The sequence below is a fragment of the Candoia aspera genome, chromosome 1 (genome assembly GCF_035149785.1).
Source record: "Candoia aspera isolate rCanAsp1 chromosome 1, rCanAsp1.hap2, whole genome shotgun sequence".
Classification (NCBI taxonomy): Eukaryota; Metazoa; Chordata; class Lepidosauria; order Squamata; family Boidae; genus Candoia; species Candoia aspera.
The window spans coordinates 340,880,471-340,895,674 of record NC_086153.1 but is presented as its reverse complement, the minus strand read 5'-3'; the positions used below and the strand labels follow the sequence as shown (position 1 = coordinate 340,895,674).

The 15,204-nt window shown below is 52.0% G+C and overlaps 1 protein-coding gene across 3 annotated transcripts in view; it reads right to left on the bottom strand.

The window, feature by feature from the left end:
- Nucleotides 1–3,125, bottom strand: part of ZBTB7A (zinc finger and BTB domain containing 7A) — a 38,641-nt gene extending 35,516 nt beyond the window's left edge. The window contains exon 1 of one of the 3 annotated variants that reach the window (XM_063290954.1): nt 3,091–3,125. The gene's annotated coding sequence lies outside the window, so the exon portion shown is untranslated. Of the gene's footprint in view, nt 1–784; nt 921–2,236; nt 2,343–3,090 lie in introns of those variants that run through there. The other 2 variants (XM_063290953.1, XM_063290955.1) reach the window with 2 other exon arrangements.
- Nucleotides 3,126–15,204: the final 12,079 nt, after the last annotated feature.

Genomic DNA, 15,204 nt, shown 5'->3' with positions numbered 1-15,204 from the left:
CACCTTTTCTCACCCCTCCCTCTTCCCTCGTCTTTCACTCCCCCACAATAACTCTTCCATCCTATCCTTTCTTAGAAGTCTACTCTGCACACTTGATAAAAGTTCAGGGATCAGAGTCCGCTCTGCAATCAGTGGGTTCATCTTTAAAGGCTGCAACCCTCTTTCCTCTTGCAAACAACTTCCCTTTCTACCCCTCCAAACGCTTCCCCCGTAACCATCACCCTGGGCTAGCAAGTGGCCGAGGGAGGCAGGCCGGAGCAGAGGCAAGTCAAATCCGCTTGACCGTTTTGCTTCTCTACTCGCAGCACGTTCTCAGAGAGCACGAAGTCTGCTGTCCAGCGGGGGTCTCAGAGTTATCCGAGGCTCCCAGGAAGAGTTTTAAAAAGCACTTAAATCGCTTCTTGTTCCAGGATAAGCCTGCTTCCGTCTCCCCGTTTGGAAAACGCCGAAGCACCGGGGAGAACTTTGTCCGCCCCTCGGCCCTGTTTTCGCAGGCGCCCACAAGGGCAAGAAAAGCACCCTCGCGGCTCTGCAGCGCTGCCCCCCGCCAGGGACCAGGGTCTCCCGCAGGAGCGCCGTCGCGGTCCCGCAGCAGGAAAACCCCGGAGCGAGTCCCGCCAGCCAGCAGGGCCTCCTTCCAACCCCGCAGGGGCGTCGCGAGGAGGGTGGCAGCGCGGCCTCCCTCCGACCCTGGCCCGGGACGCCTCCAAGGCTGGCGAGGAAAGCCCCGAGGCCGGCCGGGCTCGACGCCGGGGACTTCCGGGTTGGTCACCTGGCCGCTTACCTGTCCTGCAGGTGCCTCCGACCTGCGTCATCCGTACGGGCTCAGCCTCTCCCAGCCTGCGGGGCCGCCGAGAGCGGGAGACGGGCCAGGCCTCCTCAGAAGGCAGGCGGGGTTCAGCGGGGGGGTCCCCATGGGCGACGGGCCCGACCAGCCCCCCCCCCCCCGCTCCAGGCACCTCCCGCCTCGCAAAGCGGCCCAGCGCTACCCCGAGGGCCGTGGAGGGGTTGGACCCTGATGTCGGGCGTCCTATTATGCCCACTCGGGGGGCTCAGGAAAGTCCCTCCTGTTTGGGCCCCCCCCCCACGAAACTCTCCCCTCGGCCCTTTCCAGGGCTGTCCCCTCCCGGCGGGGCTTCCCTCGAGGAGGACCCGGCCGGCTTCCCCTGCGCTTGGCGGCCGCGACGGGAGCGGCTGGCGGGGGAGGGAAGACCGCTTCAGCCTCGGCGCGGGCCTCTCGCTAGGCCTCGCATCCCCGGCCTTTCCTGGCCGGCGCGCCCGGGGACCCCACCACTCCCCCGGGGGAGGGGCTGACGTGGGTCCCGCTCGAGCCCTTGGCCGCCTTCCCTTCCCTTCCCCACCTCCCCCACCGAGCCGCCATTGGCCGCAGCGGAGGCCAGAGGGAAAAGATGAAGGCGCGCTCGCCATTGGTTGGCGCCTCCGCCTGTCAACACGCCTCCCGAGGCAGGCCCCGTCGCGGCGCATCTCGGGAGACGTAGTCCCCTGCCTCCCTTGCACCTGCGGGCCGAAGTAGCGAGGAAGACTACAACTCCCAGGAAGCCGAGGGAGCACTCTCCCCTCGGGCTTACAAGCCCCCTCCCTTAAAAAAACATATCCTGCCCCCACCCCACCCCACCCCCCCAGCGAGCCCCCGCCCGAGCGAGTACAACGTAGGCACGCAGCACGGAATAGGGGCTCGGGCAGGGAGGCCAGGCCAGGCCAGGCGAGGAGGGGGCGGAAAGTTATGCCCCGCTTTCCCTCCCGGCCCCCGCCCGATTGCAACCCCACGCCCCGTGCACCGAGCGCGCGCGCGCCTCCCCTTGCAAGGAGCAACCCGGGACACGAAGCCCCCAAGCGCCCCCCCTGCGCCGATCGCCCGTTTCTCCTCCTCCGACGTTTATTGCAAGCCGCCAGCCCTCGGCTCCCCCGCCGGCCCCCTCCCCCGGCCTCCCCCCGCCCGGCCCCACGTGGGGACCTCGCAGCCCACCCGGGGGCCCCTCTGCGCCCCCGCCCGCCCTCGCGCCCCCACCCGCAGCGCCCGCGCCCGAGCGCGCGCAGCCTCCCCGGCCCGCCGCCGCAGGTGATCCGCCGCGCGGACGAAAGTTCAGCTTCCCCGAAAGTCGCCGCGGGACTTCGGCGGAGCGCCGGGCCCCCCGCCCGCCCGCCCGCCGCCCCCCGGGGAGGGCCCGGTCCCCGCCGCCCCCGCGCGCGAGCGCAGCCCCGCCGCGCGCCTTACCGTCTTGGTCCGGGGGGCGCGGGGCCGGCGGCGGCGGGCGAGGGGCGCGGGCGGCGGGGAGGGTCCTGAGCAGCCAGGCGCGTCCGGCCTCCCGCTCGCTCGCTCGCTCGCTCTCGCTGGCTGGCTGGCTCTGCCGTGCCTGCCCTTACTGTAACAGTAGATGCAAAGCCCCGTATGATGCCGTGAACTCCCTTCCTGGTTGCTCTCCGGGCGAAAAAGGGGTCCCTCCCTTCTCTTAAAGGTGCAGCCGCCGCGCTCGCCGGGGAACCTGCTGGGGAGACGCGCCGCGCCGCGCCGTGCGGGGCCGGGCCGGGCGGCCAGCCCGAGGGGGCGCACGGCAGGCGGGCAGCAGAGCCCCCAGCCCCGGTGGCCGCTGCCACGTCTCAGCCGCGGCTGGCGCCCGGGCTGCCGCCGCGCTCCGTGCCAAGGGCGCACACTTGGCCCGCCGCTCTGGCCCCGGCGCTGGCGCTGGCCCGGGGCTGCCTCCCCTGCCCCGCCTCGCCTTCGCCCGCGCCTCCCGCCCCCGGCCGCGCAGGGACCCCCCTCCCAAAGGCGAGGCGGCGGGATCCCATGTTATCTCAGCCCGAACACGCCGCGCGGCGCCCGGGGAGGCTCTGCCCGACAGAGCGAAGCCAGCCGGCTCCTTTGCACACTCATCCCTCGCCCGCCCGCCCGCCGGCACGCACACACGCGCGCACATCAGCTCGGAGCAGGCGGCGGCAGCAGCAGCAGGAGAAGGAGAAGGAAACGGATGGCGGACCGGGATCCTGCTTTGGGGAGCCGGGGGAAAGAACCCCCGCACCCCGCACCCCCCTTTTCGGAATCCTAAAAGTGTGCGAAGTTCAAGGACGGACCTTTCCGCAGCCTTCTCGCCGGCAGCTTCCGGTGGCGCGGGACTACAGCGCCCATGCGCCACGCCGGCGCCCAGAATGCCGGGCCGGCTCGGGTGACGGGCGCTGCGGTCCGGCCGTCTGGGGGGAGGCGCGCGGCTTGGCCGCGACCCACCAAGGCTTCCCCCGCTGGCCTACGGCATCCGGCGGCTTTCAGGGACGCTTCCACGTTGCATTTTAAAGGAGAAATCGGTCGATCGCCCCTGGGCTGCCAAAGGGTGCCCAAGGTGACGAGCCGTTCTGTCATGGGCACGCTGACATGCTCACCCAGGCACACCCAGCGGATCCTGCCCGAAAGAGAGGAGTTAACCACGAATTCGGCCAATTAAAACCTGTCGGACCCAGGAAAGCAGGGTGTGCTTTTATCTAGCAGTAAGTTTGGACCAAAACAGCGGATTTTACATGCCAGTAAATAGGGAGAAGGATCGCCGCTTAGCTTTATAGGCAAGAAGGGTTTCGGGAACCCTGCGCGGTAGGTCAGCCTTTATCTCCCTTCTGCAGACGGGGCGAGGCTGGCCTGGCCTGGAACCACTTAAAGCTCCAGGCAGTAAAGACCGAAGGAAGAAAAGGCTTGCAGGCCAACTTGCAGACTAGCCTGGAACTGCGACCCTGCTCTTTAATTTGAAATTTTCGCCCAACACGTTTGAGTTTTTGGGGGAAACTTTTAGCCCTGTGAGGTAGGCCGTAACTGTGCGCCTCCTCCGGAGTTTATGGCAGAAGTTGGAAATAGCGAGTGTAGATTCACAGTCTTGTTTGAATTCTTCCAGTGACCACTTCCCCTTCAGACAGAATGTAATTTTAGTGGTATTATAGTAATTCTAGTGAAACCCTTAAGGCAGTGTATCTCAACCTCAGCAACTTCAAGATGTGCGGACTTCAACTGGCTGGCTGGGGAATTCTGGGAGTTGAAGTCCACACATCTTTAAGTTGCTGAGGTTGAGAAACACTGCCTTAAGGCATCTTTAGTAAGCTAATTATTAAAAAAAAAAAGTTGATAACCAGTTGGGTACCACCATCAAAATAAATCTGCAGCCAGCCCTAATTTCAACACCAGTGGAGATGAATTTGCAGGCAGGTCTCAGAGTTAAACCTTGGCCTTGCCATGCCAACTGGGGGGAGGGGGGTCCCTTCAAAATGCACTGGGACTCCAGGGTCCAGAATGCTCAGCTGGCCTGAAAGAAAAAGTAAGACCCCTGCAGATTTCCTTCCCCTTCCAGCCTTCAATCGTCAATTGTCCTCTTGCCCCTGGATTAATGAAGCCCCTCCTTACAGTCCATGGGTCCATAGTGAAGCGTCCTCCCCTCCCCACACTGGGTGTAGCTTCTCTAGGAGTCCAGTAGCCAAAAAATAGGGTCCGGGGGCAGGCAGAACAGGGGGTGGAGACTAACCAGAATGGACAGAGCCTCGTGGAAATTTGAAAGCTGGGGCACTGCCAAAGGGGCTGTCAGATTTGGGGTGGAAACATCCAGAGGCCCTTGTTGGCTCACTCTGTGGTGCCATCTAGTGGTTCTCCACATTTTCGCAGTCCAGATCTGGTCCACCTATTCCCCTGGGAGCAGCCACCCCTCTCAGCTTTTTTTTATTGATTGATTGATTATGTGCCATCAAGTCGTTTTCGACGCCTAGTGACCACATAGATAGACCTTCTCCAGGAGGATCTGTCCCTAACCTGTTCTTCAAGTCTCCCAACGGAGGCCCCATCTGCACTGTAACTGAGTCCCCCCACCTTGGTCGACCTCTTCCTTTCTCTTTTTTTAATATATAATTTTGTTAAAGAAATTTTAACAAGAGAAAAAATATACAGATAATGAAAAGAAATAAAGTAGATAAAGAAAAATAGTGCATAGTGAAAAGAGGAAAAAAAGGGAAAAAGAGAAGGAAAGAAAAAGGGACAAAAGGGAAAAAAAGAATATAAAGAAGCAGCTTCCAATCTTTTTAACAGCGGTTATAAATGTGTTTATATTTTACCCTCTCCCTCTAAGACAGTGTTTCTCAACCTTGGCAAATTTAAGATGCGTGGACTTCAACTCCCAAAATTCCCCAAGCATGGGGAATTCTGGGAATTGAAGTCCACACATCTTAAATTTGCCAAGGTTGAGAAACACTGCTCTAAATTTACACCACAATTTGCTTCTTTTTATAAGCTGCCCTTTCTAATCATCAAAGCCATAAATCCCAAGTTCATTTTTCTCTTTTTTCAGCAAAAAGTCCATAAGGGGTTTCTAGTCGCTAATAAATGTAGATGTTGATCTTTCTCTAACTAAACAAGTCCATTTTGCCATCTCTGTCATCTTCACCGTCCATTCCTCCATGGCAGGTGTTTCAGTCTTTCCATTTTTGCACATACAATAATCTTGCAGCAATCAACCTACAGTATATAAAAATAGTCTTCCATAACGCTTTTCTAATTGTCTATGCATTAGTCCCAGCATTCCTCTTTCCTTCCACCTTTCCCAGCATCAGGGCCTCCTCCAGAGAGCTGGGTCTTTGCATCATGTGTCCAAAGAAGGACAGTTTGAGCCTGGTCATTGGTGCCTCGAGTGGGAACTCTGGGCTGATTTGTCCGATGATCCATCATTTTATTTTATTGGCCATCCATGGTCTTCTCAGGAGTCTTCTCCAACACCAGAGTTCAAAGGTATCAGTACTCTCCCTATCCTGTTCTTCAAAGTCCAACTTTCACTTCCATAAAGGGTCACAGGGAGTACCATGGCTTGCACGATTCTGCTCTTTGTAGGTATAAAAATTATTTTATTTCCAATATTTCTATGCCATCTTGGTTTGACTCCAGGGGGTTTATCTCCTTCCTAGCTCCCCCAGCTCCTTCAGTAGGTTCTCCCTCTCTCTTTCCCTCCACCTCCAATTCTTTTTCTCCCTTGTCCCTCTGTTAAGCAGCAGCACTTTTAATTTTTATGAATTTGTAGCCTGCCCTCATTGTTCCAAAGAGAGCTTCGTTAATACGGCCACTCACCGCAGGATTTTAACATCTTCTCCAAGCAAGTAGATGAATCAGGACATGGAAGGCCATGAACATTCAGGCCAACACCAGAGATCTAACAATAATGCCAGAATTGGTTTTCTGTTCCTTGATGTTGAGCTATAATTTTGCTAGTCTGGGGAATGGGAGGGCCAAACCAACAATGGATATTGAGAAAGGAGAGGGGGATGTAAATGGGCTTTTTTCTGGAGCAGCCTTCCTAGGGTCGTGGCCGAACTCCAGAGTCCCACGCCAGCAAAGGGCCATGGGAGCTGGTCCAGACTGATGTAGAATCAACTGGAAAAGGCTAATCTGGGCACTTTGGACACCACCTTGTTGGTGGATAGCTTTGATGTTTAGATCACACCTCACCAGAGTATCTTCTCCAAAGGGAAGAGAATGGAAAAAAGTGGTGTTTGGCGTTTTGATCTGTCATTGCCGTCCCTGTCCAGAGACATCTACAAAGTAAACAAAGTCCTCTAACAACAACTTAATCACCAACTGATAAGGTGGCCCAGGATGGAGAAGAGAAGATGCTTCACACAGCACAGGTATGTTCTAGACATCCCTGCTACTAAAGACATGGAGTGGGGGGCCCTGGGGGTTAAAGGGACTGAGTGAAGAGGAAATTAAACCAGTTTGTAAGAGAAACCAGTTAGCCTGTTAGCCTTGGAAGATACTTCATGAAACTTCCACAGATTTCCTCTGCACCTCTACAGCAGGCATGTCAATTGGCAGCACCGAGCTGACCCTGCGTGATCCCGGGGCTAAGCAAGATTGGATCTGGTTCGTATTTGAATGGGAGACCACCAGGAGTTCCTAGGGCAGTCGATTAGATGCAAAAGTCCAAACCACTTATTCACTGCCGTAAGAAAGTTGCAGAGACTTGTCCATGTACCCAAGCCTGCTTGAGGGTTATAAGGGGCTACCTTCATTATTTTTCTGGAGATTTCCCAGGGGGACTGGAAACAGAATCCTGTGCCAAATCTTTTGGGCTGACCCAAGATGGCTTTTCTTAACATCTGTCCTCTTCCTGGGCATTTGTCAGCTGTGTTGGGAATTGTCCTTTGCGTCCCAGAATGGACCTTAGTTTTTTAAGGGACGGATTTGGAGATGGAAAGAAAAGAGCCTCGTTGCATTTCAAGAAACCCAGCAGAATTTCTAGGAGAGCAAATTCAGCAGATCCTTCTCCCCAGTTTAATGCTTTCCAGGCCGGTGGGGCTTTATTTCCACAATCCCTAGCACGTCCTTTGGGAGTTGAAGTCCGAGCATCTGGTTGGGAAAAGCTGCAGTGGCACACCGTCTGTGGTAGGCCTGACTCCCCAGAAACACCCAGGGGTATATCTTAAAGCCCCCTCTTAGATTATTACATTTTAAATCAGCCTTGAAATACTTTTTGCTCCCTTCTTCTCTGCAGAGGTGTTTTTCTTTTTTAATTAATTGTTCAGGCTAGGAAGGAAGGCAGGTTACTGCAAGAAATGAATGAATGAAATGTCCCTTTAGCAGGCCCCGAGAGATTGGGGTTTTCTTCCGGACAAATTTAATGTCAACATTCCCTGTATTTGCAGGAAGCTGGGGAGGGGGTGGGGGATGGAAAAAGCAGAGAACAGGAGGATAAAGTAAAGGGCCTCCTGCAAGACAGCAGCTGTTGACATCCTCGGTTGACCTTGTGTCCTCTCAAGCCAATTTTTATCACTTCTTTGCTGTGTCAAACCCTGAAAATTATCATGCAGTTAAATACATGCAGAATGAAGCCAGCAACTGACATAAATTTGCCTTGGGATTCTGGGCTCCCGCCCACCAACCTTTCTGGGAAGGGAGGCAAATCTCACCAGTTAATTCAGGGCTAGTTGCAAATGGACTAGCTACATAATTTTTAATTATTTTATTTCATATTACTTTTAAAATTTGTTTTTATCTACAGTATTTTATTGTAAGCCAGCAATAAAAGTCACATATGTGAGATGGGCAGCTCTAAAAATTAAAAAAGAATGCATAAATATACCGTATGAAGCTTTTGGAAGGATGTTTTAGATCCGTGACTCCCCCTCTACCCCGTGGGGGATCCTGGCTGAGCTTTTGCAGAACGCTTCAGCTGGTTTATTCATTAGCCCCTGAAATCCTCTGCCACCCGGCGCAGAAAGCTGACAAATCTCCAGTCACGCCTTAAGTCTAGACTGCAAGGTTGAGAGTACTATCTTATGGACCTGATATCTTTAACTCTCCCTTTATTGCCAAAGGTGGCTGGTTGAGTCAGGAGATGAACTTCTAAGATAATTCAATTGATTGTAAACCGCCCAAGAGTCCTCGTTTCTTGGGGGAGATGGGTGGTAATAGAAGTTTGATAGATAAATAAATAAATAAATAAATAAATCGGTTCAGCCTTGCACATTTCTACTGCCAGCTAAAAGATATCCTCCCCAAATTGCAAAATATGAACACAGAGGTATCCATCCGGCCCAGTGGGCAGAATGCTTTCTTCTTCCATTTCTATCAAGCTGCCTTAAGCTGGGGGAGGCCAGCTGTCCACCCAGCCCAGGGCTGTAGGACCAGGTGCCCTGTTCCAGGGACCTTCCCCATCACCTGCTGCTTCATCTTTCAACAAGAGAGAGGTTAAACCAGGGAATTTCAGCAGCCAGAAAACCTAGCTACTGCAGACCTGGTAGGTTTCTCCCGACGCAGTAATTTTCCCTGGTGCTCAGGGCGAAGTTAAACTTGCATCCATACAATCGCCTCCCAGGTAGCTGAACAGGCCTTTCCCTTCTGAAGGAGTCCGAAGATGTACTGTTCACTAAGGCAGAGCTTGCTTGCTTATTTATTTGTTTATTTAAATTTACTGTATACACCGCCCATCCCACTATGGAAGTGACTCTAGGCAGCTTACAAATAAAAGGTCATAAGAACCGTTATAAAAAGTTCAAGAAATACAAAGTTAAAAGAGAAAAAGCTAAGAGTTATTATGACTGTCCCTCTGGATAAGTAATTAATTTTAATGCTGTTTTGGGGGATGCTTAATTCCTGGTACACATAATTGTATAAATATAGGGATATAGACTTAGGAGCATTCTCAGTGCATTTGGGGGGGGGCTGGCTGACTTGGAGCACAGGCCTTAATGGGTGGGGCCTGATCCTGCAGCATCTTCTGGGTTTTGAATAATAAAATTTTAAAAATTAAAATAAGAGTGGAAAGGAGGTTAAAGTTGGAAGGGAAATTAAGATTAAAATAGCTTGCGGTACTAACAGCACAAGGAGACACCCCTCCCTCCCATCTTCTCTCTAAGCATGGCCTGATCACACTGCCAATCTACTGTGGCTAATAGCTGGTTTTAAGCACTGCAAAATTAAAGATTTAAATGTAGGTATGCAACATATCCATTTGTGCGATAGAATAGTTAAGAGCAGAGACATCACACTGACAACAAAGGTCCGCATAGTCAAAGCAATGGTGTTCCCCGGAGTAACATATGGCTGCGAGAGCTGGACCATAAGGAAGGCTGAGCGAAGGAAGATTGATGCTTTTGAGCTGTGGTGCTGGAGGAAAATTCTGAGAGTGCCTCGGATTGCCAGAAGATCAAACCAGTCCATCCTCCAGGAAATAAAGCCAGACTGCTCACTTGAGGGAATGATATTAAAGGCAAAACTGAAATACTTTGGCCACATAATGAGAAGATAGGACACCCTGGTGATGCTGATGCTGGGGAGAGTGGAGGGCAAAAGGAAGAGGGGCTGACCAAGGGCAAGGTGGACGGATGACATTCCAGAGGTGATGGACTCATCCCTGGGGGAGCTGGGGGTGTTGACGACCGACAGGAAGCTCTGGTGTGGGTTGGTCCATGAGGTCACGAAGAGTCGGAAGTGACTGAACCAATAAACAATATGCAACATATGTGTTGGTATTTCAGGTTGTTTCTGCTTGGAGTAAGACTCAAAGGCGCCCTGTTTACCATGGTAAAAAATCACTTAGGCAGGGTGAGAAGGTCAGACTTAATTGTCCTCAGGCTGGGATGTGGAAAGGATGACCAAATAAGAAAAGCTGCTGTTTGCCTGGAGGAACTTGCCTGGACTTGCTACCAGAAGTTTCAGTTTCTTTTTTGCAGCCTCTCTTCCAGCCCACTTCAGCAGCCTTTCTTTCCTGCTCTGCACATGTGCGTGTGCATGAGCTTGTAAATATGTTTATTTAAGCAGCTTTTGAGCCCATCCAGCTCTGGATGAGGAAACTGTTTTATGTTTTATCCTTTCTTTAAATACACTTATTTTTATATAAATGCCTGGTGTGTTTTTTTCTGATCTCCTGGGCCAAACGCTTTCCAGCACTCTGCAACAATACGCACTTGTGGATGGCCTTTGGAGGACTCGGGATGGGGGTGGTGTGTCCATCCTGGCCCTTCTGGACCTATCAGTGGCTTTTGATACCCTTGACCAGGGTAACTGGCTGTACTGGCTCCGGAGATTGGGGGGTTACTGTTTTGCAGTGGTTCTACTCCTTTCTCCATGGCTGGTGCCAGTCAGTACTACTGGGGGGAGAGGTCCAGCCCCAGGCCCCTACTATGTGGGTTGCCTCAGGGCTCAGGTCTTTCTCTCTTCCTATTTAACATCTGTATGAAACTGCCGGGAGAGATCCTCGGCCGGCATGATGATACCCCAATTATACATTTCTACCCCATGCTGGGCAAGTGATGCTGTTAGGTGCTGGCTCTGTCTGGAGGCTGTAAGGGCCTAGATGGGGAAGAAACCGGCTGTGCCACTCCAAAGTGGAGTGGTTGTGGGTCTTTGGCCCCCCACGGTCAGGAGAACTGGCATATCTTAAAAGTTGCCGAGGTTGAGAAACGCTGCTCCAGAGTGTTTCAAAACAAGCTCAGCGATTGAACAGGTTTTATTCTCTTCCAGCTGCCAGAATCATCTGCTTGGCAAGCCCCTATCAAAGGTGAAGTGGCTGTATGGGCCTGATTTGGGGGCTCACTTAGAAGACTGGGTGAAATGTCATTCTCTCAGTTGGCATCTTACTTTTCCATCCTGGGGTGCTCATGGCAGATGAAAAAAACAACGAAGCAATAAAATTAAAACCCAGTTAAACACAGTAGGAAAATTTATGGATCCAGTTAAGACGGTTCGACTCTCTTCCTTAAAAAAAGTACAAGTCATTCCATAAATTGGGAGCAACGTATTTTAAAGTGACTCCCAAGGGCTTCTGTGGTCCCTTGCAACTCTCCATTAAGATGGTTTGTTCTTGGCTTAGCGCAACATGCCAACCCAGCTTAACTGAGCTTAGTCACCAAACTGTACTTAATATACCCTAATTCACATCTGGTGCACACTTTGCTTCTGTTCAGCAAGGTTGTGTCTCCTCCTGGCCAAAGACACCCTAGAACAGGGTTTCTCAACCAGGGTTCCATGGCACCCTTGGGTTCCATGAGCAGTCACAAGGGGTTCCCTGGGAGACCACAATTTATTTAAAAAATTATTTCGAATTCGGGCCACTTCACATTAAGGAGGTAAGTTTCATTTGTTATTTTTAGTTTAAGAACGCTGCTAATGCATATATACAGGCCTACCCATGAAACGAATAGAATAATTTTGTAACTCCTGGCCTCTATTTGAGCCTGAATGTGCAGGGGCTCCCCCAGGCCTGAAAAATATTTCAAGGGTTCCTCCAGGGTCAAAAGGTTGAGAAAGGCTGCCCTAGAATTGCACCCTAGATATCTGCCCTCAGAGAAAACAGACACGTTCCAAGTCTGGAAGCTTTCCTCTGAAAATTGAGTACAAAATGCAGCAGCCAATCAAGTCTGTAAAACAGTAGTGCACCCAGCACACGTCTTGCCCTGTCAAAATGCCTGTGCTGGCCCAGAGTCTTCAGGGGCATGGAACAGTCTGCCTCCAAAGATACCCATCTGCCTGCACACAGTGAGGGTCTCCTGCCAGCTAATGTTACACAGGCAGGGGTTCATGTTGGCACTTTTGACCAAAACATTATTTCCCCAAGAAAAAACACTCGGGGGTGCCAACCTCTTCCGAGTCAGATGACATCTGCCTTTGCCAAGGCAGAGTATGTGGACTGCCTGAGAACGGATGTTTCCACTGGAGAAATACTACACAGAGCAATTAGCAAAGGTAAAAGGTAGAGGTCAAGCTCATCTCCTGGCAACGGTATCTACGCAAAAGCAAAGCAAGATGGTGCCTGAAAGGGCAGTGTCGGCGAGGGTCCAGAGTCGAGCTGAGGTTTTAGAGTTTGCACTTGCCTTGCAACGGTGCGGATGAAGATGGAGCATTTGCAGGATTCTGATAGTCTCCAAGGCTGATCGTTCTGGAGGACTTAACCTGCCCCCAGGTACGCAGAGCCTGAGCTGGTACAGTTCATGGCCAACATAGCAACCAACTCAACTCAAGTCACTGAGAGCCTAGCCCACCCTGGGTTTGCACCCTCGATCTGGGGTCTGTCTCAGAGCAGTCGTGACGTGATCTGAGTGGGGAAGACATTACCATCAGCCTTTGCCATAGTCAGATCCATCTCCGATTTCTTTTCGGCTCGCCAGTGCAGCTCCCCTAAGAGGAGAAGGACCTATTAGATCAGTCCGTCCCCAGGCAGCTAAAGGACCCAGATGGGTTTCGAAGGGAGCTTGGAGTTTCTGGAAGGTTGGTTGGTTGTGTGTGACAAAGACCTCGGATCAGATTTCTCCTCTATAGCCTCTCCCAGTTGATTGGCTGTAGGTGCTCCTCGGCTCTCTGGGAAACTTGGGCGATGGAACACCAGAGGAGATGCCTAGGATGAATCTGACCAAGCGTGAGTAAGGTCCAGTATTAGGGATTACATTGTGGCAGTAGAAGTGGCAAGAGGTATTTTTCCTCCTATCATGCACACAGATTTATTTTATTTATTTATTAATCAGATTTATCACTGCCCATCTCCCACAAAAGGGACTCTGGGCAGTTTACAATAAAACATAAATACGAGGATGTAAAACTATAAAATAATACAATACATAATAAATATAAATAGAATAGAATCACGATGGCTAAAAGCTCTCTGTGATTCGCAAGCAGAGCAGGGTCCTCCTAAGAGACTAGCCATCCCCAGGAATGACCACTCTCCCTCCCGCCCTAGGCACGATGACAGAACCAGTTTAGATAACTGTCCAGCATCCCTTTCTAAAGTGTCATGTTCTTTGCTGGGGAGGGATGAGCTACAGAACCCGCTGCAAGGCCTCTGTGAGAGAGAGTCTGGTGATAAAGTTGCTTGGACCCCAACTGAGCAAGTCCTGCTGAAGTGGAAGAAGCAAGGTTGTGTGTGGCACCGGGGGCGAGTAGGAACCTGTAACTCCTGAGGAAGTGGAGAGAGTTCCTGGAACTGCTAACCTGGCCAGCTGTTTATTACATCTGTGCCCCTGCTGGCTGGTGAAGGCCACCCAGAAGGTGATGTGTGGCTGGGTCCATGCGGTGGTTATTGCTTTGTTGAGGGAAGGGGTGGTGCACCCCCTCCTCAAGAACTCATGGCTGGGCCCAATAGTCCTGGACCATTTTTTCCAGGCTCCATGAGAAACTGGTCAGGATGCTGCTTCAGAGGGTCCTGGGAGAAAGTGATCCTCTAGATCTCTCCCAGTCAGGTTTTAGCTGTACTGCAAAGGTCCTGGTTCTCTTTGGTCTCTCAATGGTTTTGGGCACCATTGACCAAAGTGTCTTTCTGGACCACCCTATTGGGAGTCAGAGGCACAGTGTTGCGAGGGCGCAGTGTCCTCCTTTCCCGATTGCCAATGGCCAGTCAGTGATGTCAGAGTGGGGTGGGGGAGATCAAGCCTGAGGTTCCTGATATGAGGGGTGCCTAAAGGCTTCTCCCGCTGCTTTCCTGTCCAAGACCTGCATGAGGCTGCCGAGTGAGGTCATCCATGGGTTTGAAGTCAAATATCATCAGGGCATTAACGATGGCCAGTTGTACATCTTGGCTCCAGGTCGATCAGCTGTCAAGGCCTTCTCCCCGTGTCTAGAGGCTGGGTGGGAGGAACAGACTCAGCTTCAAGCACGGTAACTTCCAATAGCTCTGTGTATGTGGGCCATGCAGGTTATGTCCTTAGGCCTGGTGGGCAGTCTGGGGGTCTTCTTGGACTTGGGTCCTGATCATCAAGTAGGCAGAGGGCCTGGAAGCCCTCTGCACAAATTCCCCCCCCCCGCGCTAATTGCACCCAAACCAGGAGGCCCTTCAGACAGTCCTTGCCATCACCTTGCCACCACCTTGCATGCGGTTTACATGTTGCAATGCATTCTGTATGGGGCTGCCCTTGAGAACAACTTGGAAGCTGGTCCAGAATGCAACGGCATGGGCAGCTATGGGCAGGCCGTAGTATTAAACACCTCTGCTTTGTGAGCTACGCTGGTTACCAGTTGGCTTCCAGGAGGTGCTGGTGATCCCCTCTAAAGCCTTTCACGGCACAGGACCTGCTTATCCCGCCTGTCTCCCATGGTTTCTGCTGCCCTGTTGAAGTGGGCATGTTCTGGGTCCTGTCAATTAAAGTGCCATTTGATGGGACCCAGAAAGGGGGCCTTCTCTGTGATGGCACTCCCTCTGCAGAAAAACATCCCTCCAGAGATTCGTATGACCCTCCCCCGAACTTTGCTTAAATGAGCTCTTGAACCTGGCTCTTCCTCCAGAGTCATGATGGAACCAGCCTTAAAAGTATTAATAATAAAATGAAATAAAAATAAAAATAAGTAAGTAAATGGCTTACTATTTTCTTCCAGGATGTTTTTCAGTCTCCTGGTCCAGCCTAAACTCTGGATTACATGGTGGTTTGGAGCCCAGGGAAGGCCAGGCTGGTCCTACCACTTCCTGAGTGGGTGACTGATCTAGAAATCTATCTAAAAGTCTTGTTCCATGGCATCCTAATATAATTAACTTGAAGAGAAGTGTAAACATATTTTATAGCAATGGAACCACTGGATAAGGACTTCCTTGTCCCAGAAGAAGCCATTTTGTTTTTATAGCTTCGCAATTTACAGAATTGTAATGATTTATGGAAACGATTCCCTTGAACAGAGCTCAACTCTTGAAACCCACAGGGGTGCATCTGTGATGTTTTCTTGGAAATAAGATAGAAATGGTTGGCCACCGTCCC